At 37.1% G+C, this 27,487-nt stretch overlaps 1 long non-coding RNA gene and 1 pseudogene across 1 annotated transcript; one reads left to right on the forward strand and one right to left on the reverse strand.

Moving 5' to 3' along the window:
• The first annotated feature begins 9,501 nt into the window (after positions 1-9,501).
• Positions 9,502-10,614, forward strand: LOC125473725. Its single transcript, XR_007255524.1, has 3 exons — positions 9,502-9,519; positions 9,634-9,707; positions 9,841-10,614. It is a non-coding gene; the product is annotated as an uncharacterized LOC125473725 (long non-coding RNA).
• A 13,365-nt stretch (positions 10,615-23,979) lies between these two features.
• On the reverse strand, positions 23,980-27,195 carry LOC103926551 (annotated as a pseudogene).
• Between the last annotated feature and the right edge of the window lie 292 nt (positions 27,196-27,487).

A 27,487-nucleotide genomic window follows, 5' to 3' on the forward strand; every position in this document is an offset into this window, starting at 1 on the left:
ACACCAATTGAGACTTATTGTTACTATTACTACCTGGGTAACTAAAAAGACTTAAGAGTTGTAAAAATAAAATAAAAGAGATGAAACAAAAGAAAGTTGCATACAAAGAAAAAGAAAAGAAGAAAAAAAAAATGATGGAAACTTAATCATCACCCTTTTCTATTATTGTTTTATTTATGTGAATGGTGCTGGTTTAAAGCGTTTCACAAGTTCATTTACTTAAATGCAATTTATTTACAATGGGTGAAATTATCACTCTTTGCTTTAAGTTTTGATTTATTTATGTGAATGATGTTGAATTAAAGCCATTGTCACAAGTTTTATTTACTTATAAGCAATTTATTTATTATGGTTGGAATTACCGCCTATTGTTTTAATTTATTTATTGTATTTCTTTTGTTACGATGAGTATATATAGGACTCAAAGTTCCTTAATCAGATCAGAACCTGCAGTTTATGGATCCTCATCATATAAAATGATTGGACCCGAAGTTCCATCATGAAAAAAGATTGTACATAAATTTCCTTGATCATCATCTTGCAAAAAGATCGGGCATGAAGTCCTTTGAGCCTCAAGATCGAACATGAAGTTCCTTGATGAGTACCTTAAGCTTGAAATGTTGAAGTGCCACAACTTAATTGTAAGGCCATAAGAGTCTCAGTTCACAGACTATTAAATAAGGACTAGAAGTTCCTTAAATCATGTAAATGATGATATAATCCATGCATATTTGCTGAAGAGTTTACATCTCAGATTTTTTATGATTATTGCATGTCACTGAGCATTGATGTTGAACATCATGGTCCTTATGTCCATACTCAAAATGGCTTAGTAGAAGCATTTATTAAGCGGATGCAATAGATTACCCACGCTCTGCTCATGAAAACGAAATTCCCAAGTTTTCTACATAGGGACATGTCATTTTACATGATGCAATATTAGTTCAGTTGAGACGTGTTGTTAACCATTAATACTTCTTAGTACAACTCGTGTTTGGGCACCAACTAAACATTACACATTTACAAGTTTTGGGTTATGTTATCTATGTACCTATTGCACTGCCACAATGTACTAAAATGAGGCATTATCGCGGATTAGGAATTTATGTTGGATTTCCAAGCTCTGTAACGCTCAAGAGGAGGTTATGATTCGCATTATCTAAACTATGACTTCTTGGAAGAGATAGTGTAATGCTCTTGAAGAGACAATGCATATCCAAAGAAATGAAAAGTTTTTTATACATGCGCATGCACATGAGAATATGGAATCACAGATTGATGATGACTAATGGTAATTTTGGTTTTTACAAGTAGCTACTAAATTCATCAATGAGATGTGTTAATATTGAGTCTCATTCTTTTTTTCATCGATGAAAGGAAAAATTATTGGCCAAAAATGGAGAAAGGTCATTCCATTACAATTTTGTAAGAACGTGAAAAATAGACCTATATATAGATGGATATAATACAAATAGCCAAAAGATGTTGAACCATGGAGGTTACATATAGGCATTTGTAATACAGTTAAATACACTCACATGATATGACACAAGGTTACTAATTGAAATATGAAATTATACTCTTGTAAACGAGTTCATACAATAAAAAAAAAATTTCATTCCTGAATGAACCCTTATACTTATTATAAGATATATCTATGTACATCTATTAGAACTATATGGATTGAAGATTATAAGTTGAATACTCAAATGATTAACCAATATTTAGTCACTAAGAATGATCATTTATCTTCGTGAGGATGAAAATAAATTGATATTTGGTATAGAAGTACCACATCTTAGTAGAATATATGCTTTATTGTATTTAGCACAACATTATTCTTATCCGTTAATAGGTTCATTGATTTAGATTCTTGGAACTAGAATATTTCATAGATTCATATTCTTGGAACTAGAATATTTCATCATTTCCTCATTTATTTATTGATTGTGGAATCAAAAGTTTTCATGGGTAGCTAGAATAAAAAATTTCAGGCATAAGAGAGGAAATCTTTATATATACATTACTTGGCAGAACCACAGAAAGAAAAGGCACTAGAGACAAATTATGTGAAGCCTCAAGTACTTGGCAGAATCCCAAAAGAGGGAGGCACTGGAGATTGATCATGTGACGCCTCAGTACCTGGCGGAATTCCAGAAAGGAAAAGCACTAGAGGTTGATTATTTAAAGCCTCTATATTGGTATAACTCCAGACAATGGAGGCAATGGGTGCCTTTGTAATAGGGCCATAAACATTTGATGGTCACTTTGAATCCGATTATCGGATTCCTACTACTGGTCAAGCTTTCTTTTCATGCTTGTTGAGTAATTATTTGCAAGCATGTTTAACTCTCTATTCTCGTGCTTGAGTCCTATGATTTCTTGTTTAAGACTTGTCACCTCAGCCATTAATGATTCAACTTGGCGAGTTTGAGCAAATAGATGTTGGCCCATATTGGATACAGAGTTCACACACTGAACACGAAAAGGCAGAGAGACTTGAACAACCAATTTCTTACTCAGGGATTATGTCATTCTTCATCACAGAGTTCCCAACTGTGTGAGGTCCATTAGAGGATAACAAAGATGGGTGCCATATATTGTCTTAAGGAGACATGATTGCATTTTCCACAACATTCAAATTGAAACCATGGTTAGATGGGCAAGCCATTTTCAGAAATTATGAAGGAAAATGAGATTAGATAAATTGAAATCTCAGAAGTGCAAAAAGGAGAAATTTCTACCAGCAGCAGCTTTCGGAGCATGCATTTTGAACACAATTGATGCATTTATAAAAGAATAGGCAATATGGTTACTTGTTCAAAAATTGAAGAGGCACCGCTCTTCGAATTTCAAAAGCTAGATTTTCCTGAATAAAGTTCCTTGACACTTTTCAGATGCAATGTCAACTTTTCGGATACCACGGGCAACTTTGTCAAAGATCTCTGACAAAGTTGAAACGCATGAATTTTATAGTTCTAATTGCACCACTGTTGCTGATAAGCGTAAAGGAAATTATCCTAACAACACCTATTTGCTATCCCTATGTATGTTGACCTCCGTCTTCCATGGCAAGGTAGACCTGTCAGAATGCCTAACTCTTCCTCATTTCTGAGAGTGCATTTTCAACGAAGCATCTCGAAATACTCAGTTTTCTTCCTTTTCGAGAATACCACTTCAACCAAGTCATTCAAAATGCTCAACTCATTTCCTCAGCAAATACTTCAGAATAATTGATATGATGTTGGCTCTTTACACTGAAACTACCAAGCATGGATGAGTTACTGAGAAGTGATGTTTTGAATGATCATGCAAAAGCAAAGGTTGCGCATCACTTCCACTATGTAACAGATTGAAGCAGAATGATCAACGATGAGCCCACAAAAGTTCAAATATGGCATCAATACACATCAGCCTAAAGAATTTCTGAGATTAGGGGGAGATACTCATCAGGGGGAGCATCCAAAACCGATCAAAAAATTTAACGAGTCAATCGAAGACTTGTGACCATCCAAAGGGAGTGTTGTATCAGTGGATGTCCACTTAACCAAAAGAATAAAGATAGCTATCAATCAAGTTGGTTTCAGTGCCTTCCAACCTTGGCCATCAAGTTTCTCCAATTATTTTAATTAACAAAATAAGTTGGTTTCTGTTATAAATTGAGGAGAGCACACCCCCACACAACACAAGACTCAGCAGAGGAGAAACAGAAGGAATAGAGAAAATAGAGGAAGAAGAGATGAGATAATAGAGAGTTATTTTTATAATCTTATTATTCCAGATTACAAAAGAAAGCATTACTATTGCCCCGACGACGTACTCTAGTCACACTGATTGTAGATGAACTTCATAAATATTGTGTCTTTTTGTACCTGAATGGATAATCAAATTGGAATAGATTCTATTTTTTAGTTCATTTTGCTTATCAGTTTATCTTACTTCTTTGAACCAAATGCAAATTCCAATCTTGCATTATTAAGCCCTGAAATTAGAACAAAAAAACTTGCATGAAATTGAAGTTTTCTCTGATTAATTTTTGAATAATTTAAAAATGGGTATTTTAAATTTTGGTTTAAGATTTCAAAACCTATGGCGAAGCGCAGGCATTTTTTCTAGTATTTACTAAAATGGTGAGGAAATCCTTCCATTATACTGCCTATATTCAATTATAATACTTTCATTTGCATACAATTGATTCTAACCCACATAGAATTTTAGTTGACATAGAAATGATTCTAATGATTCAACACACAAATACCTAATTATCCTACCTGTTATATTTTTTGTAAAACTTTTTTTAGGCAGAAATATACAGTACCAAGGTTGGCGATATTTCTTCTTCATTGTGAACAATCGGGTAAATTCAACACTCAAAACATTACAGTCTTCATTTATGTATCAGAAGTCATGTGATGCTGAATACTTTCTTTCCAAGTTCAGGGTTGAGTGGCACTTTAAATGCAACAAAAATGGAAAAAAAAAAAAAAAAGAAAAAAAAAAGGGATCTTCAATTGTTCTTTTTGGACTTGGTTCCATTGACATCGCTGTAAGTGTGGACAGACTTTGTTGATCCGGAATCATTTATTATTTATACTTGTACATGCTTTGCCTAGGCTGCTAAAGATGTAAGTAATTTAATGGGAAAAATTAGAAATAGATTTATGCTTACAACATTATTTCTCTAGATTTAACAGAAATTTGGAGTGAAAGTTGCCGTTTATATTAACATAGATAGTCAACTTTTATACAACCTTATAATTTATTAATTTGGTTTGTAAAATCAACAGGTTATTGCTGAGATGACCAATGACAAAGTTGACAAGAGGATAGCAAATCCCAAAGTTGTGTACATGCAATCCTCTAAATCAGGTTCAGTTGTGCCTCAAATACACAATCTTCTAAGAGTTACTATATCACTGATAAATTGTGTTGTATATTATTATATAATAATGCATGTTTTATTTAAGAGTTACCTATAAATTTCCAGTTTTTGTCCACATAGGATTAGAATATGGTTTTGCCAATCTTTGTTGAAATTGAGAACGGATTTTAGTTCATTTTTCTTATCAGTTTAGCTTTCTCTGATTAATTTTTGAATAATTTAGAAATGGGTAGTTAAATTGTGGGTTACGAGTTCAAAATCTGCAGCGGAGTGCAGACGCTTTTTCTAGTATTTACTAAAATGGTGAGGAAATCCTTTCATTATACTGTCTATATTCAGTTATAATACTTTCATTTGCATACAATTGATGCTGAATACTTTCTTTCCAAAATCAGGTTTGAGTGGCACTTTAAATGCAACAAAACTGAAAAAAAGATCTTCAGTTGTTCTTTCTGGACTTGGTTCCATTGGCATCACTGTAAGTTTGGACAAACTTTAAATCAGGTTCAATTGTGCCCCAAATATGCAATCTTCTAAGAGTTACTATATCACTGATAAATTGTGTTGTATATTATTATATAATAATGCATGTTTTATTTAAGAGTTACCTATAAATTTCCAGTTTTTGTCCACATAGGATTAGAATATGGTTTTGCCAATCTTTGTTGAAATTGAGAACGGATTTTAGTTCATTTTTCTTATCAGTTTAGCTTTCTCTGATTAATTTTTGAATAATTTAGAAATGGGTAGTTAAATTGTGGGTTACGAGTTCAAAATCTGCAGCGGAGTGCAGACGCTTTTTCTAGTATTTACTAAAATGGTGAGGAAATCCTTTCATTATACTGTCTATATTCAGTTATAATACTTTCATTTGCATACAATTGATGCTGAATACTTTCTTTCCAAAATCAGGTTTGAGTGGCACTTTAAATGCAACAAAACTGAAAAAAAGATCTTCAGTTGTTCTTTCTGGACTTGGTTCCATTGGCATCACTGTAAGTTTGGACAAACTTTAAATCAGGTTCAATTGTGCCCCAAATATGCAATCTTCTAAGAGTTACTATATCACTGATAAATTGTGTTGTATATTATTGTATAATAATGCATGTTTTATTTAAGAGTTACATATAAATTTCATGTTTTTGTCCACATAGGATTAGAATATTTTATTTACATTTTGGACATGGTACATGTTTTACAGTAAATATGGTTATGTAGCATCAATGAGGTCCCAATTCTTAGCTTCACAGTGCAGGCACACTGAACAGTTCATGATGAGCAAATTTTCAACTACCATACTATTGTAGAAAACATTATGCATGTTAGTAGTTGTGGAAAAACAATCACCTATTTTTAATTTTGCTCCCACTTCTTTTTCAACTTATATTCTGGTTGAGGTGCTATGATATCTATTTAGAATGTTGTTTTGTTTTTTTATTAATAGTGATGTACTTGCTATTCCTTGGGGAGCACCAAGCCAAGACAACATATCCATTATATAAGTGTAACCCAATTTATAACATAGTGGAATAAATATTGGATGCCTAGGTACGGTTTCATATTAACAAGGAGTCATTACATTAATAGTGATTCATGACCGTGTTTAACTTCTAAATCCTCTAACAATAAAATGTAATATATATAGTAAATCAATTTCCACTTTTATTGCAACAGAGCTTTATTTAATATTTTTTTTCGCTAAGATTTTTTTTTTAATTTTTAATTTTTTACCTTTTGAACATATTCGTAGGCCAGCGGTGGTAATAATGCAAAATCCTAACTTCTTTATGAGGGGAATAAATGGTTCAAATGCAGTGATCAGGCCAATTTATAAGAGCAAAGGTTAAAATGCTAAGCGACATGTGTTTCAGCCAATTTTCAAAAACATGTTCAACTTTGTCTCAAATATACATAAAATTATTCCTGATACCTATAGTAAATTATTGTTGATTAGGCCAATTTATTTTACTTGAATTATTGTTTCTGAAGGGGTTAGGAAGAATTGGAGAAAATGATGAGGGAGAAGATCAAGATCAGGAAGATCGATTACTTGCCGGCAAGGCAGGTGATCTTCTCAAAGATGAGAAGAGGGATTTCAAGAAAGCTGGAGAGCTATCGATTATGTGTGAATCTGAAGCTGCTGTTATCATCTTTTCTCAAACTGGCAAGCTCTTTGATTTCTCAAGCTCCAGGTACCAACCCTGTACTCGAATTTTCCCAACTTGAACAAATATAACCAAGTACATGACTTGATAACTTCTCTCTTTTTGAGAGAGAGAGAGAGAGAGAGAGAGAGAGAGAGAGAGTCTGATTTTGTATTTTGTTTGCAGGAAGCATTCTTCTTCGAGTTTTAGGGTTTCATTCTGTGAGCTTCCAAGCTTTTTCTAGGTCAGGTATATAATTTATCTCTTTGGTGTTTTTTTTTTTTTTTTTTGTTTGGGTTTTTTGATTGTTTGTGCTTTGATTTTTCCCTGAAACTTAAAAAAAGAGAGGAATAGTGATGATTAATTTTTGGGCTTTGCTTTGCATGTTTGTGTTTTTTACTATGGGTGAGCAATTTTTCTTTTTTGGTGTTTTAATTAAAGGGCTAAACATTTGTCAGGAATACATATGTATGATCATGATTAATTTTTGGGTTTAATTTAGTTTCGGTTTTTACTGTGGGTGAATAATTTTTTTTGGTTGTGAATATATATGTGAACATATAATATCTTCGTTTGGCGGGAAGCGAAAAGCTTCCTATGATAATTTTTTTTTGGGTAAAGTACAAAAAACTACCTCAACTATTGGTGTTACGACACTTTCATATCTCATCTTTTAAAATTGACAATGTCGTACCTCATCTTACGAATTTGTGTCAATGTTATACCTTCCATTAGCTTGGCCGTTTATTTCTCAGTTAAATGTTGATGTGTCTTGATCCGGGACCTATTTTCTATTAAAAAATTATTAAAAACTAAAAAAAATCATTAATATTTTTTAAATATTAAAATAATAAAGAAAAGTTATTTAAAAAAACAAAAAAAAAAAACCCAGATCCCGTTGAGATGGAATCGGGAAACCTTCGCCAGGCCAATTCCGAAGGTTGAGAACCTGGGCGGGAAGAAAATGGGGGGGAATGGGTGTGGAGGGAAGATGGTGGGTCCGGGGCGAGGGGGGCGGACGAACTGGGGTTTTTTTTTTTTTTTTTTTTTTTTCTTCTTTCTCTCTTCTTCTTCTTGTTTTTCTTTTGCATGGTGGGTGGGACGAACTGAGTTTCCCATTATTTTTTTTTCTTCCTTCTTCTTCTTCTTCCTCTTCTTCTTTTTTCTTCTTCTTCTTCTTCTTCCTCTTCTTCTTTTTTCTTCTTCTTCTTCTTCTTCTTCTTCTTCTTCTTCTTCAGGTTAGGTTTGGGTTGGTTTTTTTTTTTTTTTTTTTTTTTTTTCCTTCTTCCTCCTCTTTCTTTCTGGGTTGCAGGGGGTTGGGTTTGTGGTGGGGGGAGGGGGACAAACTGGGTTTGGTTTGGGTTTTTTTTTTTTTTTGTTTTTTTCCTCTTCTTCTTCTTCTTCCTCTTCTTCTTCCTCCTTCTTTCTAGGTTGCAGGAAGATGGGGAAGAGAGAGAGGAGGGAGGGACGAAAGGAGAGGTTTATTTTTTATTTTTTTATATATACTTTTTTTTATTATTTTAATATTAAAATAATATTAATGATTTTTTTTGTTTTTAATAATATTTTATTAATTTTTTAATAAAAAATAGGTTCCGAATCAAGCCATCTCAGCATTTAACTGAGAAATAAATGGCCAAGCTAACGGAAGGTATAACATTGACACGAATTCTAAAGATGAGGTATGACATTTTCAATTTTAAAAGATAAGGTATGAAAGTGTCGTGACACCAATAGTTGAGGTAGTTTTTTGTACTTTACCATTTTTTTTTTTTTTTTTTTTTGTGGTACTTGAATATTAGCCCATGCTATTATCAGTTTCTACTCAAAGTCTAGAAATCAGGGAGGGCAGATTTGTGGGTTTTTGGTTTTTAGGGTTTCACGATTGGTTTGCTCCTGGAGGTTGTTAAACTTCCTTGAAAATCTGCATCCTTGCATTTCTTATGTGCTTTTGTGTTTGTGGTTCTATATGGTTTGATTTCTTCAAATTTTTATTTTTTTTCTATTTAATTTGAACTGTTAAGATGTTTTACATTGTGGATTCACTTAGAGAAGCTGCACTCTCATTGTATAGGTGTATAACGAGTCTATTCGTAGGCATTAATGTATGGCGGAGAAAGCATGGAAGAAAGATTTGGGATTAGGGTTAGGGAAACTGAGGAAAAGAATATGATAGAGGAATGGGTTCAGTTCATTTTCACTATTTTTTGAACTGATTTGGGATTTTGTTTGGGTTTGAGGCCATCATTGGCGTTAAGGCGTTTATTGTCAGACCGTGTGTGTTTTTTTCTAACTTTTATTGGTAATTTTTTATGTTGTTCTTGCGATTTTGTGTGGTAGGATTTCTAAATTTTATCGTTGATCATTTGGGGTTTTTTTTATTTATTTTTGTGTGTGTGTTGGTTTGTTTGCTTTGCAGGTTGTGTTTTTGCTGGGACAACATTTTCCACCCCCTATTTGCGCTCGGATGACGGTGTTTTAAAACTGTTGAGGGTGAGATTTACATATGGAAACATTCCATTTTTTTCCAAATATGTGCATTTAGTTATCTTTAATTTAAAATTTTTAAATTTGAGTAAAATGTTTTCCATTGCTCTCAAACCCTAGACTCCAGTCGAACTCACTTCCTTCAAGGCCACTTCAGCTCTTCGACTCGCTGCCCAGAAGATCAAGTTCTCAAGGTTCGATGTTTCATCAATTTCTTCCCCCTCAACGATTATTTTGGTCTTTCTTGCGTACTGATTTTTTTATCTTTGTTCATTTTATTGACAAAGAGAAACGCCTTTTGTAATATTTGTAGTCATTTAAGCACAGATTCATAAAGTGGTGTTAATGAGCATGAGGTGAGGACTCCATATTTCCCTCTTGCTTTGCTGTACTGTTCGTGCTACGTGATGGAACTGTGGCGTGCTCTTCAACTGCTTCGTTCTTCAGTCATGATATGTTGCTTTTAATTTTTGGGCCAAACCTCAAAGGAGATTGTGAAAAACTACACTGAGGTCCTACCCCAACAAAGCCGTCAATGGCCTCCTCGCCCAATGTCTTCCGGCTATTTCTCTCTCCTCACTTTGTCTCTCTAAAATTTCAGATTTATTTCTGTAATTTTTTCATCTTGAAGTTTTTGGTTTTATCTATTTTGTTTCTGGGTATTTGTCTCTGTCACTCTACAAATTTGAGCAGCAAAGCACACATCTTTGTGTTCTTCACTTCAGACGGTTCCGTATTACAGGTACATCCACTTTCTATGTATCTTTTTTTTTTTCTTTTCTGTAAAGTGATTAGAGTTGTTACAGTTATAATTGTGTTAAAGTTTTAGTTAAGATTGAAATTATTGATTGCCCAGCTTTTGCTATGTGGAATTGGACATGGGTTTTGTGTTAGAAGTCAAGAATTTGTGTGCAATAATAGGGATTGAGTTTCAAAGTTGTGTGCTTTGTGCATCAATTGGTGAATTAATTTGATTGGTTCTGTTTTTTGGGATTGAAATTTGAAACAAAATATTCATGCTTTTGTGGCGTAAGTAGGTGAATGAATTTGATTGGTTTTGTGTGCCTACGCTGTTAAAGAAAAGCCGAAACAAAACGAAACAAAAATGAAAATTAACAAGAGTGATAGAGCAATGATGAATATGTTGGAAAATCAAATCAAAACAGGTTGTTAATGGTTAAAGCAAGCTGTTAGTTTCTTTCCAGGTTGTTTCCAGCAACTACAAAGATCATTACTCCCTCCATCTGTTAGCCGAAAGCTGATTACAAGACAGCAGTGTGCTGCCATGTGATGTATTAGCCGAAAGAGTGTTGATTGCAAGCTGGAAAGATAGCTGCATATGAGTGCTAGACTGTCCAAAGTTCCTGCATGTGTTTTAAAGGGTGTAAAGATGTTAAACACCCCATTCATTGCATGTGTTGTTGCATTGTTTATTAATTTCTGTTTTGTATAAATAGGCCATCTTGCTAAGCTTTAGATCATCCCATCCGAATCCCATTTCCCATTCATTTAATTTCAGCTTGTAAGCTATTGAGTTTGTAAACTCTCTTTTCATATATCTAAGTGCAAGTGTTTTACCAAAGCTTGTTGCTTCCCTCCTTTCTCTATTTCTCTATTTCTCTATTTCTTTCCTTGTCCAATTTTATTGAGAGTGAAGTGAGAGGTATGATAGAGTTTGTAAACTTATCACCCACATCTATTTTGGTATTGAGTTAGCAAACTCTTGTGAATACCAACAATTGGTATCAGAGCCAGAATACCATTCTGGCAGGTGCAACAGTTATGGCATCCAACTTAGTGCAGCTCCAAGTTCCCACATTGAAGAAAGAAAATTATGAAAGATGGTGCATCCAATTCAAAGCATTGTTTGGATCACAAGAGCTATGGGAAGTTGTCAGTAATGGGTATGTTGTACCCACTACCAAGCAAGAAGCCACATATACAGCAGATCAAAGGAACACTCTCAAGGATTTACGAAAGAAGGACCAGAAGGCGTTGTATCTTCTTTATCAAGGATTAGAAGATTCAACGTTCGAGAAGGTTGCATAAGCAACAACGAGCAAGCAAGTATGGGACACACTCAGTACAATCTACAAAGGAGTAGATCGGGTCAAGAAAGTGAGATTACAGTCACTTCGAGCAGATTTTGAAACTGCTCACATGAATGAAGGAGAGAGCATCTCCGACTATCATTCAAGGCTCATTGTGATAGTAAATCAAATGAAGAGAAATGGCGAGAGACTCGATGAAGTACGAGTTGTGGAGAAGATACTCCGGTCACTCACATCTAAGTTTGAGCATGTGGTGACTGCCATTGAGGAATCCAAGGATTTGGAGGCGATGAGCGCAGAGGAGCTACTAGGATCCCTCATAGTTCACGAGCAACGCATTCAGAAGAATGCAAGCCCCACAACGCTAGAGCAAGCTTTGGAGTCAAAGTTGAATATTGACAAACCAAATAAAGGTCGTGGGCAGTGGAACTCACGTCGTGGGAGTTCATCCAACCGTAGCCGAGGACGAGCCCGAGGAAGAGGTCGAGGCTATGCACAAAATCTAGGTCAGTCTCAGGAGTGGAGATCTACTCGAGGAAAGGCGCATATCCAGTGTCACAGTTGCAAGCAGTATGGACATTATGCAAATGAATGTTCATATAAAAATGGTGAGCATGTCAACATGGCATAATCAAGTGGAAATGCTGGTGAAGAACTTACAGTCTTACTAGCACACCATGATATCAGTAGCCAACAAGATGTCTGGTATTTAGACTCTGGTGCAAGCAACCACATGTGTGGAAAGAAAGAGTTTTTTGCCGAACTCAAAGATGGGCCTTATAGATCTATGAGTCTTGGTGACTCCTCAAAGTTGCCAGTTGAAGGAAAAGGAAAGATCAAAATCATCCAGAAGGATGGTAAAGAAGAATACATCTCCGATACCTACTACATACCAGGTATGAAGAGCAACATTTTGAGCATTGGTCAACTGCTCCAGAAAGGGTATGTTATACATATGGAGGATATGTTTCTCACTCTCAGGAATGCAAGAAGAAAGCTTATTGCACGTGTTCAAATGTCAAAAAACCGAATGTTCCCGTTGAAGTTGAACACAAAGATTGGGAGTTGCAACATCGGTGTAATGGAAGATGGGTCATGGAAATGGCATCTTCGGTATGGCCATCTTCATTTCAATGGCCTAAAGTTGCTGTCAAATGAAGGAATGGTTCGTGGTCTACCCCAGATTGAAGCCACACGCCAAGTATGTGAAGGTTGTGTGCTTGGCAAGCAAGCACGACTATCATTCCCTGTTGGTGATACATGGAGAGCAAGGGCACCACTGCAGTTAGTGCACACAGATATATGTGGTCCATTGGATCCCATGTCTTATGGAGGTAATAGATATTTTATTACTTTCATTGATGATTTTAGTAGGAAGACTTGGGTTTACTTTCTCAAGGAGAAGTCGGCTGCCCTAAGAATCTTCAAGGAGTTCAAGGCACTCACAGAGGCTGAAAGCAACCACAAGCTTGTGGCTGTGAGATCAGATAGAGGTGGAGAGTACACCTCCAATGCTTTCCAAGCATACTGCAAGGAGCAAGGAATTAGGCATCAACTTACTGCTGCCTATACCCCACAGCAAAATGGGATAGCCGAAAGAAAGAATCGAACCATCCTTGACATGACAAGGTCCATGCTTAAGGAGAAGAATTTGCCAAAAGAGTTATGGGCAGAAGCTGTAGCTTGTTCGATTTATTTGTTGAATTGATGTCCAACAAAGAGTGTCAAGAGGATGACACCACAAGAGGCTTGGAGTGGATACAAGCCGAATGTTACACACCTAAGAATTTTTGGGTGTGTTGCATATGCTCAAGTTCCAGAAGCCAAGAGGAGGAAACTTGATGATAGAGGTGAGAAGTGTGTGTTTGTGGGCTATAGTGAAGAGTCCAAGGCGTACAAGCTCTACAACCCACTAACTGGCAAACTAGTGGTTAGTAGAGATGTCATCTTCAGTGAGGAAGAGGCATGGATGTGGACCAACAAAGAAGTCAGTAAAGAGAAGATCGTCTCCACTGATTTTGAAGAACCAGAAGTTGTACCACCTGTTGAGCAACAACCTGCTCAAACAATCACAACAACTCCAGTGCACAGAATTGCAAGGAGTGGTCCTACATCTAGTGAGGAAAGCAGCTCCTCAACTCCAGTGAGGTTAAGGAGTCTCACAGAGATTTATGGACAAGAAGAAGAAGAAACCAATTTTTTCTGCTTCTATGCAGACTATGAGCCTCTCTCATTCAATGAAGCTGTGGAAGAAAATTGTTGGAAAAAAGCCATGGAAGAAGAGATCCATGCCATTGAGAAGAATAACACTTGGGAGTTGACAAAGCTCCCACCAAATCAGAAAGCTATTGGTGTCAAGTGGGTTTACAAGATCAAACGCACTGCAGATGGGAGTGTGGATCGATACAAATCAAGGCTTGTAGCAAAGGGCTACAAACAGAAGTATGGAGTGGACTATGATGAAGTCTATGCTCCAGTTGCAAGACTTGACACGGTAAGATTACTAATCTCTCTTGCCGCTCAGCATAAATGGAAAATTTATCAATTAGATGTCAAGTCAGCCTTCCTTAATGGAGTTCTTGAGGAAGAAGTGTACGTGGAACAACCAAAAGGCTTCCAAGTACAGGGAAAAAAAGATAAGGTGTATCGTTTGAAGAAGGCTTTGTATGGCCTCAAGCAAGCACCACGAGCTTGGAACTCAAGGATTGACAACTACCTTCACCAAAATGGATTTCAGAAATGTCCATACGAGCATTCAGTTTACATGAAGAATGGTGCAAAAGGGGAGTTCTTAATTATTTGTCTCTATGTAGATGACTTGTTGTTTACAGGAAACAATGAAGCAATGTTCTGTGAGTTCAAGCAATCCATGTTCAGTGAATTCGAGATGACTGACAATGGATTAATGTCATACTTTCTTGGCATAGAAGTGAAGCAAGGAAGTGATGGTATCTACATTTCTCAACAAAAGTACATGAGAGATATATTGGAGAAATTCAATATGGACAAGTGCAATATTGTCAACACTCCAGTTGCAACTGGATTGAAGCTGTCTAAGGAAGGAGAAGGTGAGTTTGTAAACTCAACCGTGTACAAAAGCTTAGTTGAAAGCCTAAGGTACCTTACAATCACAAGACCTGATATAGTTTATGGTGTTGGACTCGTGAGTCGATACATGGAAACACCAAGGGAGTCTCATTGGCTGGCCGCCAAGAGAATTTTGAGGTACATAAGAGGTACTCTAAACTATGGTCTGTTTTATAATTTTGGTGAAGATGCAAAATTATTTGGTTATTCAGATAGTGATTGGGGAGGTGACCAAGATGAAAGGAAAAGCACAACTGGCTATGTGTTTTTTCTAGGATCAACAGCTTTCTCATGGACTTCAAAGAAGCAATCAATTGGTTCTTTGTCATCATGTGAAGCCGAGTATGTTGTTGTAGCCTCAACCGTGTGTGAGGCAATTTGGTTAAGAAATCTGTTGAAGTCAATGTGTCATCCACAAATGGAATCGACTGTGATTCATATGGATAACATCTCAGCTATCAAGCTTGCTAGGAATCCAGTCCAACATGGAAGGAGCAAGCACATTGATACCAGGTTCCATTTTCTAAGGGACCATGTGAAGCAAAAGACAACTATTTTGTAATTGATCAAATCCAAATGTGCTTAATTTTAAGAAGGTTTTCAACATACCTTATACTCTTCCTACCATTTGTTGCCTCTTCATTTTTTACCCTTTTATGTCTCTGCAAGTCTGCTTCTCTTATTTTGTGTGTGTGTGTGTGTAGAGAGGAAGGGAATGGCTTACATTCGGAGTGATCAAGAGGTGAGTGATTTTATTCAAATACAATGATTTCATTGTCTTTTATTCATTTTGGTGTGTTGATTAGCATTTGTTTTCTATAATTTGGAGTGTGAACCATGAGTTACTTTACGGTAGTCTGTCTCATTGAGTTGCAGTTTCTTCCTTATGCACATGAGGCAATTCCTCGAGGTTATTTTGAGGACCTGTGCTTGGCCAACAAGCAGCTCCGGTTTGTTTTGATATTTTTAATGGTGTGCTTGCTCTTGAATCGGCGAGAGATGGTCCTGCAGCTGCTCAATCAGCTCAAAGTCTTGGTTGATGAGTGCAAGAGGACCTTCTAGGTTTGTGATTTTGATTGAACTCAATGTTGTCCGTATATATAAATATGGGTATAGATTTATACATTGTTAGGACTAATAATTTTTGTGCTGTCCGGATTTTCGATTAGGATTGGGGCTAAGGACTAGGGATGTTGGATAGCATCTTAATTTATATGGGAGTTGGCATTTTCTTCTCTGTGAATCAGGATTGACAATTTCATTTTGCACAGGCCATACCGATTAAAGATGCTATGGTGTTGTCAAAGATAAACCACACGTATAAAGTTGGATATTTCAAGGTTGCCTGTTTCCTATTTAACCATTTTGTTTTTCCTACTTCTTCAGTTTCATTTCTTACTTTCGACTACTACTTTTAAGATGTTTTGGCTAGACTTTCTCTTCTTTTACATAAGATACTGATTTTTTTTTAGTCATTTATCGCTTTGAAGAATGCATTTGATCTGCTTGAGCATAATATTCTGATCTCAAACCACTTTCACAAAGCTGATTTATTATCTACACATTTATTAATCTGATGCATATTTTGGTTTCTCATTATTTCTTTGTTTTGTACTTTTCATTTACTAATCTTCTTTTGGCGGCTTATTTGATTGTATTTGTGGTTTTCCAGGGACCAACAGATCCTCTCCTTAAACGTCGATTCTCAGAAGAATCATGATATGAATTTTTACCTTCTGTAAAAGTAGGAATAAAAATACTAAAAAATACTTGTAAGAGAATAAGATATTTGTAGTATAAATTGCTTAGGTAAGATCGTTTTCCGCAGGGATTGTTTGAATAATTTGTATTTAAACTAATTCTTAATTAATTATTTGAAAACAAAGTTTGGGAACCTACAATATTAAAAGCAAATTTTAAATTAAAACAATTAAAGAAACCAATTTGAAAGGAAACAATCTTAGAAATTAATGATAAAAGGACACTAGGATTCCGTGGTCCTCTTAATAATCTTATGTAGTTTTACCAATTACTTATAAATTATACATACAACTTTGAAGGTTAGGCTTTCCTTATACATATTCTACTTGTGGCATTCAAGCTAGAACGTATATCAAACATGCAATCCGTATGTAGTATTCAGATCAAATATAAACATGCATGACTTATTAAGCTTTGTGAAAATCCTTTGAAAAACCGTGCAATCTCTAAGACGTGGCATTCATCCTAGGTGAACTTACAACTATCAATTACAAGAAGCAATACTCAATCCTCCGGTGGCAATCCGACTGAATTGCATTCGATTACTTATCTAAACATCCTAATGATAGCTAAGCATTAAGATATAGAGATAGTTTAAACACAGTGATTAATAATTCAAAGTATGCATGTATAATATCATAAGCAATTAAATAAAGACTATATATTCATGCTAAGGCTCAAGGCATTGCCCTAGCAAATGGAAATTAGTTACGAACAACCATAAAACAAAAGGAATTTTATTGAAATAGAAAAAGGATAGAAAACACCTTGAAATACAAATTGTCAAAGCCTAACTAGGTTCTCCAAAGGAATGCCTACGTTCTCTCCTCCTTTTTTTTAACCTAATGGCTTAATAGCATTTTTTATACTACTACAAAATAAAATCCTACCTAGAAAAGTCTTCTAAAAACTAGGAAACATAATAAAATAAAGGGTTAATCTCTGTTTACTATCTTAAAGTTTCATGGTTTTCAACATTTGGTACATGAAGTTTTTTTCATCCCAGAGTCATACCTAAAGTATTTAATTTTGAGACAGTTTCATACATCTGTTAGTCTGGCTATTAAATCTCCTGTTAACTGATGACGTGGCGCCTATATGGACAATGATTGGGCGCCGTGTGTCATTAAAGCGTCCATGTGGAAATTAAAATTAATTTTTTTTTTTTTTTTGGTCTTCTTCTTCCTCCCCGACGTTCCCTTCCTCCCCTATCCATCCATTCTCTCCACCAACCCACCAAACTCTTAGCACCGATTCAACTCCTGCAAGGTGTGGATATACCCACCAAACCCCCACAGAACCCAGATTCTGCAACCGCCGGACTCGTTCAATTCAACTCTCAACTCCGATCCACCATTGTTGACTGATCTCCTCACCATTGTATCCAATACCATCTTTTGAAGCCATTAACCATGGGTGTGCATGTTGGAGCATTTAACCATAAGGTTAGGAAAAAAGCTGGTCATCGTGGCAAAGATGGTGGCCGCGAAGTAGGCAAGTCGAGTGAGGGGAAGGGACTTGGCCGTGAGGGTTTGGAAGGAACTCAGGATTTGGTGGGTTCGTGCAGAGGAGAGAAGGGAGGGAGAAGAAATGAGGAAGCAAGGGACGGATGGATGGACAAATTGGAGGGTTCCCCCTTGATTCTTCTAATTCTTGTTTTTCTTTTTTTATTTTATTTTTCGTTCTCTTCCTCGCACAGCCAAAGGTTCAAAAAAGCTGAAGTGAGAAGAATCCAAGCCGTTGCTTCTAACCTTTGCAATTACAGGTACTCCTCCTTGATTATTCGAGCGATTTGGAGAGTAGGTTCAACAATTTGGGGTTATATTTTTCAAATTCTAAAGCTAAAAATCTACTAGGTTTTGATCCAAAAGGGTTTTGGTCGGAATCGGTTCAAGAATTTGGTATTTTAAAGTATGGATCTTCTCTTTGTGAACCCAAGTGGAGGAGACCCAAATCCTCCCAATTTTCTAGAAAACTATAAAGTTAAAAGAAAAAAAAAATTCAAATCAACTAATATTGGGCTTCTCTTGCGAACCCAGAAAAATTGGGGTCTCTTTCGAGATGAAAGAAAACGAACGACTTAACAGCCAGACTAACGGATGTATGAGACTGTCTCAAAATTAGCACTTTAGGTATGACTCTGGGACGAAAAAAACTTCATGTACCAAATGTTGAAAACCACGAAACTTTAGGGTAGTAAACAGAGATTAAAAGGTTTCCTATTTGAATTGAAATTCGAACTTCTTAGAAAATCAGACTTTTGACCAACCAATCAACTCCGATTTGGTCCCAAAAAGCCTTTTTTAAAGCTTGAGACGTCCCTAACAAATCCTCAGAAGTAATCTTCCTCAAAATATGTCATCTTGACCTCCAAAATGCCCAAAACGTCCAGAAACGTCATTTTGAGAAAGCTGGGTCTTATTTTCATCGCCACGGTCAAACGGCTTAGTAGAAAAATTTGGAATTTTAACATAATCATCTTGAAAGACACACAAACATCCTCCAATTGAAATAACTTCAAAATTCATCCGTTTGATTACTTTTTGCTCTAGAAGAAGTCGAATGTCTTATATTGAAAATATATAACAAATTATCAAAATTCTACCAAAATAACCAAGAAACTATAACTAAAAATAGGGTAAAATATATGGTATAATGTGGACTCATCAAATCACATTTTTTATGACCTCTGGGAGAGCATGATTAGTTGGAGGTTTATGCTTTTGATAAGATAGAAATTGAAACATTAATTTGTGTTTGTGTGTTTATCTCTATATATATATATTATTATACATGTGTAACCTTTCGCTGCTCTACTTATTCATCATTTTTTTTTATCTGGGTTTCTGAAGTTCCGGGACGAGTTGGCCGCGGCCAAAATTGATGCCTTACTTCGATTCCGAACTCTCCAAAGCTGCCTTCTTTATAGATCATCAGAGCAGTGCTGAAATTCTGAGAAATTATATTAAGAAACAATTATTGAGTTTTACCAATAATTTTGCTCAATTTTTTTTTTCTCTTAATTTTCTTATGAAATTTAGGTTTTTGAGTAATGGGTTAGGAATTAATTCTAAATCAATAATAGGAATTGAAGTTGAGTTGCAAATGGTGTTGAAAGTATTAAATGATCTTAGTTGCGTGAGATTATTGTGTTTCTAATCCACCAAATTCATTTCAAATATAGTGGCGATTCTTGGTGTACCTGAATATCTTTAATGGTGGATGAAACTGTTTTTTGATGTTACAATTAATTATAGAAGTTTCTATGTTGAATTTACTTTGTTTCACTTTGAATCGTTGTCAAGGGACTGCTTTTGGGAAATTGGTGGTGCATGAGGAAGTTCTTGGGGTTATTCAAATGTAAGGAGGTTAACTTTCCGTTTGGAGATTCTAGAAAATAAGTTGTAGTCATGAATTTTCAGCAAGAGAAGTTCGTCAGGTTCGTTTCATTTACAATGGTCTACAACGACATCCATAATTCTGTGTTAAGTTGTTTTGTTTTTGGGTTAGGCACTTATATGGTAATGCCTCTGTTCTCTACCTCCTCCTCTGACTCTCCTCTCTGTTTCTTCTTCCTCTCACTACAAATTGCAAATATGGCGGAATCGGTGGAGATTCCCACTAGCCTCGGCATCCTTCCTTTCCGAAACAAGGTCCTTTTACTAAGCGGCATCATTCAAATTCGCTGTACTTCACCCAAAAGGTACCTTTGAGCCCTAATCTTTCTTTTTTCATACTTTATAGTGAAATATGTATCTGTGAATGGTTTTGTGGGATTTTTTGAGTATCAATTCATTACCAGGTGCTGTTATCCAGATGGTGTATCCTTTTTTTGGAAATAAACAGTGGATGTCATGGCTTGGAAAGAATATCTAATATTTGAATGCGTGATGTATGTGAAGCATCTGTCAATGAATTCAGTCTTCATATATCAAGTTAACCAACTTCATGTTTTCTTAATCACTCAATTAATCAAGTTCTTTGTTTTCCTTTGTTTCCGATAAATTCAGAGTTTGGACAAATAATGACAGTAGAGGGAGTTTTCGATCACTACTTTCCGATCTAGGCTTTTATTTTTTTTCCTTTCAATTTCACTTTTTATTACAAAAATTGTGGCGTTTAAAAGGGTGAATTTAACATGATTGTATTATGACTTCCTTCCATAGTAGACCATAAGAAGGGGAGTAGGGTTGCTATATTCAAGCTTTCTTTTTTTTTTTCTTTTTTTTTTTTTTTTTTTTATTTGAATTGGATTTCATTTTTTTTGATAGGTTGATCATACATCATTTCATGAGAAGTGGGATGGTGAGTTTCTCAATACAGTTTTAATTTTTGTGCAAATAATGTTTGTAAAAAATGTGTTTTTATTTAGTTCATTGTAGATTCTTATTCTTTTATTTAGTTCACCTTTCATGCTTTTAAAGATAAGAAGTGCAATGCTCTCTCATATGTTAGTTTTGGGTGGCAAAGTTTTAAGCTTTCTGCATTAAATGTCCTGTTTTCGGGACGAAATTTGGTGTTTTAAGATGTCATGAACAAATTGATGTTGGCTAGGTTTTGTGTTGTTGCGAATTTACTTGAGGTCCTCACTTGATATCCCATTTATGCGAATTTACTTGAGATCCTCACTTAATTGGTATTCTTCCCGTTCATGATGCTGCCGAGGCAGCAACAGTGGACTCTGTGTTGTCTCAAGGTGATTTCTGCTTATTTCTCCATTTGATACGGATGAGTGGATGCCTATGATTAGGTGAAAGTGAAATCTAAGAGGTTTTAGGAATGGGAAGTTATTCTGGTGAACGAAGATCTAGAGTTCAAGTTTGTACATCTGATTCTTACAGGCCAGATGGATGGAGAAAATTAGCAGAAACTTATTCACTGTCATACAAGGTATACTTGAATCAAAATCTATTTTGTTATGCATTGGAAAGTGTTTCTGTTTTATGGGGCCACAACTTAACTTATAGATAACGTAGTGGTCCATATAATAATGTCATGTGTTGTGATTGTTTTTAATTCAATCAGTTTTTTTTTTTTTTTTTTTTTTAATGTAACTGGGATTAACCAGGGCACAACAGCCAGCAAGAACAACAAAAGCCAATGAAGGCTAACAAAGAGACAGAATAAGCAATAGTAAGACGGGATTACACAAAGACGCAGCCACAAATGGCATAAACGTCATCCCACAAAGCAAAAACTACTTAGACGGGGGACAAGGAAGCCCATCCTTGTTCAGAATTCTCACAAAAGAAGATGGGGGTCTTTCGACCCAAACTAAGTCATGCATCTCCGGTGTGAAGTTTGTAGCAACGAAGTCCACCGCAGCATTTGCTAATCTTGGAACCCAAGACCAGGAGAAGGATTGGAAAGTCTTCCCCACCACATGAATACGGCTAAGGATTGGGAAGATTTCCCAATCACAGCTCAACGAGCAATCATCCAAATAGGAAATAATACTCTTCGAATCCTACTCAATCACCACCCGAGCAAGATTCAACTCATTTGCCAAGCAGCACCCCTCCAATAATTCCAAGGATTCAGCCACAACAGCACTAGAAGCCAAAACCTAAACCCTTTTAACTGCTATACATCTAGAATCAAATTCCCGCACCACCAAACCCACCCAAGCCACAGATGCACCACTTTTCCAGCTCACATCTACGTTGGTCTTTGTCACAGGGTTGGGAGGAGGAGACCACAGGGTCATCTGATCAGAAGTGGATGGACTCCTGGTGCTGCCCGATGCAACCACAGAAATTTGCAGCAGTAAAAGCTTCCCAGGCACAGTTTAAAGCATGAATGGTGGTTTGAGAAGGGGCGAGATCCCTGCATTTAAACACAACATCACATCTAGTCTTCCAAATAAACCAATAGGAGAAAGTGACTAATGATAGGAATCGGGTTTAGACTCCGTCGAACCCAAGTTCAATTTAAAGAGGGAAGACAACCATGCATCCAAAGAAGTGACAAATTGTCGGTCTATTCGAAGATCGAGAGGCCCTCCAAACCAAATAAGCTACACCCACGGGCACAGAAGAAGATGTTTGACAGTTTCATCCTGAAGGTGACAAATAGGGCAGAGAGGGGAAACAGCGCATCTCCTTTTAAACAAATGAGCTTTTGTAGCAATAGCCCCTTTTGCACATTTCCAAATAAAATTCTTAATTTTGGGGGGAATCATTAAACTTCATATCCCATTCCAAACCACATTCTCAATAGAACGAGAATAGGTTGGGCGACTAGGCCTTCCCCGAAGGGATTGTTTATGAACCCATATGTAACCAGATTTAACTGAGTACATTCCATTTTTTGTTGCGGGCCAAATAAGACGATCCGGGGCTTGTGAGTCCCCCACCTGAATCATGGCAATGGCATTCCCCTTCGCCTCAAAGATGACATCAGAGATATCATCTAGCCTCCAAAACCTTGAAACAAGATCAATAATCCCCGTCACCACCTGCGATCTGTCCACCTCCGCCTCCCTTGTGGGGTTTGGGTGCCTCATTCAACACACTTGGGATCCAGTTATCCTTCCAGAGCCTGATGGAATTACCACTCATGACCTGCCATCTAGCGCCCCGAATAATGAGGTATCTCCCTTCCAGCAAGCTTGACCAAGCCCAAGACGCCCTCTCCTCCCCCCTCCCCCCTAGCCCACTTGGCATCAAGGAAAGAGACATGTGGGAAGTACCAGTCTTTCAGCATTCTAGCCAATAAGGAATCTGGTTCATGGATTAATCGCCAGCACTGTTTAGCGAGAAGCGCCGTATTAAAATCCTTCAAGTTTCGAAAGCCCATCCCACCATTACCTTTCGCAACGCTCATTTCTTCCCAATTAACCGAGTGAAAACCCCTCTTTATTTATGTTGCCCCACCAAAACTTAGCAAGGACACCGTCAATCTCTCTACAAAGACGTGCTGGTAGTCGAAAAACATTCATCGGATATGTAGGAACCGCCTGAGCAACCGCTTTGATAAGCACCTTGCGACCAGCCTGAGAAAGAAATTGTTGCTTCCATCCCATTACTTTTGCTAACACCCTCTCCTTTATGTACGCTAGAGCATCGCGCTTTGATCGTCCCCAAATTGTGGGAATGCCCAAATACACCCCCAGATCAACAACCCGAGGCATATCGAGAATATCACATAAATCATGAGAAAGCCCAAGAGGGGTGTTGGCACTGAAATAAACAGTAGATTTCTATAAGCTAACTTGTTGCCTAGAAGCATGGCAGTACGCCCTTAGAAGGTTCGAAATATTCTGACAGTTACCTAGAGTAACTTTTAGGAACACGAGTGTGCTACCGGCAAACAACAGGTGTGTAAGCTTAGGCCCGTTCATGCTCAATTGAATACCATCCAGGAACCCAAGATCAGCAACCCTATTGATTAGCCGAGAGAGAACTTCACTAACAATCAGGAAAAGGTAAGGTGAAAGGGGATGCAACCCCCTCGAAGGTTTAAAGATCCTCCTGGGCTACCCATTTATAAGCACTGAAAATTGAACTGAGGACACGCATTGCATCACGACATTCACCCACTCATCACAAAATCCCATCTTCTGACTGCCCCTTTAACCCTTGAATAAGCCATGCTCAGTTGAATGTATATAAAAACCAAGCTACTTATCTTATCGACCTCATTCGCTCATATGTCCCTCTGTTCGTTCATAATTGTGTTGAATTTATTCAAGTTAAATGTGTCTTATTCATGCAGTTATGCCTGAAACAGTTGGTTTCTGTCGCAACGTGCGGGCTTATTATCTAGTTTAATACAAAGAAAGTGAAAATGTAATACTCTAATGAGCTAATTGAAGTCAACAGGGTTTTTTTTAAACCAAAATAGTTTTTGAGTTTGATTAAATCTTCACATTGGTGCTTGAGATTATCCACCATCAACCAATTTAGTCATTTTGTGAAAAATCTCCTCTAAATTGATGAAACGAGGAGTTAATTTGACAAAAATACTCTCAATTTAACAGAGATTTTTCACAAAATGATTGACGGTGGACAATCTCAAAAATCATTTTGACTAAAAAACCAAGGAAGCAGCAACGACAGGGGAAATTAAGGCAAAATATTTACACCATTTTTTGTCTCCAAGCCATCAAAGCAGCCATCAAAGAGATTCCCAAGTGAAACGATTGGCATCGCATAGCAGAGCAGAGCATCCAAGGCGGGAATCAGAATCACTGCAGCAGTTACTTTTGGTGTCTGTTTTTTCCTCTGAGCCCATCTGACATTTCTGTCAGACAAACATGGGGTTGAAACAGTTTGATGCCAAAGTTTGAATGTGATGTTGTCACTCACTCATGGCTTTTCTTTAGTTGTATCCTTCTCAGATGCTCCTGCGTTTTGTTCCTCAGTGGCATGTCGTGGTTGTGCTTTCCCTCGTACGTGGTGATGAAAGCTTTGGGATCATCCGAGACTCTTTCGACATGCTTGCGTACGCTGCATTTGAGACTGGTACATCTGTAGTAACTTCTGCAAGATCATAAAAACTACGGAGTAAGCACTAGCTAGCCACAGAGAATCTTGTGTCCCATTGCAGATGTCATGAATGCACAAACAGCACTTGATGAACAACTTAAGCAACTGAGTCTTAACATAATCCATAGACGTTGGTTATATATTGGATTAGGATCTCATTCTGAAAAGTAATGTCTCGAGTTTGGATTACCAAAATACTTTGTTATCAACAAAAATGGGGGCAGATTTGAGACCTCATCAACAACACGAAAATATTAGTAGACTAAGAGCTAGATGTACATTGTACTTATGAGACAGGTGAGCGCACATGCAAGAGGAAAATTAGCCAATTGCTCTAAGAGGTGTGGATACATTTCCTAAAGAAATAAAAAAGAGTTTTCACTCTTTCTAACCTGCGATATGGATTTCCCTGAACAACTTTCTGCCCGTACTTCCTCCAGCGGAAGCCATCACCCGTCATATCAGATTCAACAGAATTTTGCACCACAACACGAGGATCTTGGACACCTTCCCCTGATATCCCTGCTTCAATGGAATGATTCTCACTTTTTCTGAAGGAAAGTCATAGTTAAACATAGTCAATGACATTAACCTTGAACAAGGTATTATGATAGAAATGCTCATCAAGAATCAAGATATTTCAAATGCATTTTTAATCCAAACATTCAGGGGTCAATCACGGAGAAGGGAATAGACAAGGAAATGGATACAAACCTGCATAGAACCAAACATGATAAGTGACTAAAGCATGCATAGCCAATCTAAGGCCTCTGATTTACTCTGACCTTATTTTACTTCTGGGTTCATAATTCTCTGCTTCAAGCCCCTTGCTTGCTTCCTCGCATTCGCCACTGAGACCACAAGAATTATCAGGAGTTGCACCACCAGCAGTTATTCCTCCAGTTGCTTGGGGATCATAAGGTGGTGGAGCTTTGGTTTGACAAGACTGCACACGTAGTCCAAGTTCACTTTGATCTTCTACTCTACCTTCGGAACCTTCACGTCTTTCATTAAGACTGCACAGGAAGTTCCATATGCTGATGAGTGACACAAATGCGTTTATGGTCTGAGGTTTGTAACCCAAAGCTTCGTCGATTTGGCTGAGGTTGTCGGTAGCAGTGAAGCTCGATCCAAGTCCAAAGAATGTTGCAATGAATATGAGTAGCATGTCAATGCTCAAGATTGCTTGTAAAATGGTGTAGTCTTCTGCTCTTGGTGGTTTCTTGAAAATGTTTGAGAAGAACGACGTACCTTTTGGCTTGATCTCTCGATCCAACTCCAGTTCTTGTGGTCCTTGATTTCGTTGTCCTTGTTCTTGTGTTTCTTCTAAGGCTATTCGACTAGGTTCTTGTTTCGTCAGTGTCCAGCTGACTAACTCCTCTCTGATGATAATCAAGAGAGGAATCAAAAGCAGGAAGCAAACCACCGCGGCAGTCGTAGCTTGGGCTGCCCGGGGGAAGACAACCGATTTCTGAGTCAGAGTCAGTGCCATGAGAAACAAGGCAAGAACAATCAACAAGTACAGAAAGCGATAACAATCAACAAGTACAGAAAGCGATAAAACACTTTTGAGTTGTCGTTTTTGTTGTTGATTTTCAGCAGCTGCTGTGATTTTTATCAGACGAATCGTGCACAGAAACACAACTGAGATTGCAGCTGGGAGCCAACCGATGAGAAGAATCAGAGCTCTCCTGTCTTGAAATCCATACAATGCTTGATATATTTGGGTGATGATCGCCCCACTGGGGCCGATGTACCCTTTGAGGAGGCCGATCATGATGCCACGGCTTTGTGGGAAGTTTTTGACGCAAGTAACCATAATGCCTGTTCACAAAGCTCAGAGAATTTGTTGTAATGTACATGTAGACACACATGTGCCAGATTTCCGGCTTCCCGATCTTTCCCGTGACGCCTAACCACATCATGAAGTAGCCGAAGAAGTTCGTGGCCGCACCAATGAGGAGCACAAACCACGTCGGTGTTACCTCGGCTATTAAGCCTGCGAAAATGCTGATGTTGGCCCCAAGGTCCTTGAAGAACCCCAGCAGGTTGAGGGTTTCTTGGTCATAGCCAAAGGTGGGTTTGAGCTCTTTGGAATAGGTTCCAAACAGATAAATTGTACCTGAATCAGACATCACCATAAACGAAGCAAGAACGGAAAACCATCGGCTTTTTGCCGCGAAGAGTATGAAACTCGGTAGGTTTCCGGTGCACCCAGTTGATGGTGTTGGTGCTGCCTCACTATTTTGCTTAGCTCTTAGATTTTGGTTTGGGAGGAATGGAAATGGATTACATGTTTTACCATGAAAACATTATTATCTTGCTACCAAAAAATGAAACAAAAATCAATATTCACTTGGAAAATTGTTTTTGTTTGGCACTTGTATTTTTTTCTGTGTCAGAATTCTTAATTTCTGTATCAGAATTCTTAGGCATTATCCTTAATAGAACTCTTAATAATTAGTCTTATCTTTTTATGTTTTTCTAACAAGATTTGGAGATTTTTTAGTATACTTCAGAGTTTTTGCCGTTAGATTCTTGGTCAAAGACCATGATCCAAATGCCAAAAATCCAAAAGTACAGGGA

This window comes from the organism of the source record quoted next, unplaced genomic scaffold (genome assembly GCF_019419815.1).
Source record: "Pyrus x bretschneideri cultivar Hongxiangsu unplaced genomic scaffold, Pyrus_bretschneideri_v1 Contig94, whole genome shotgun sequence".
Taxonomy (NCBI): Eukaryota; Viridiplantae; Streptophyta; class Magnoliopsida; order Rosales; family Rosaceae; genus Pyrus; species Pyrus x bretschneideri.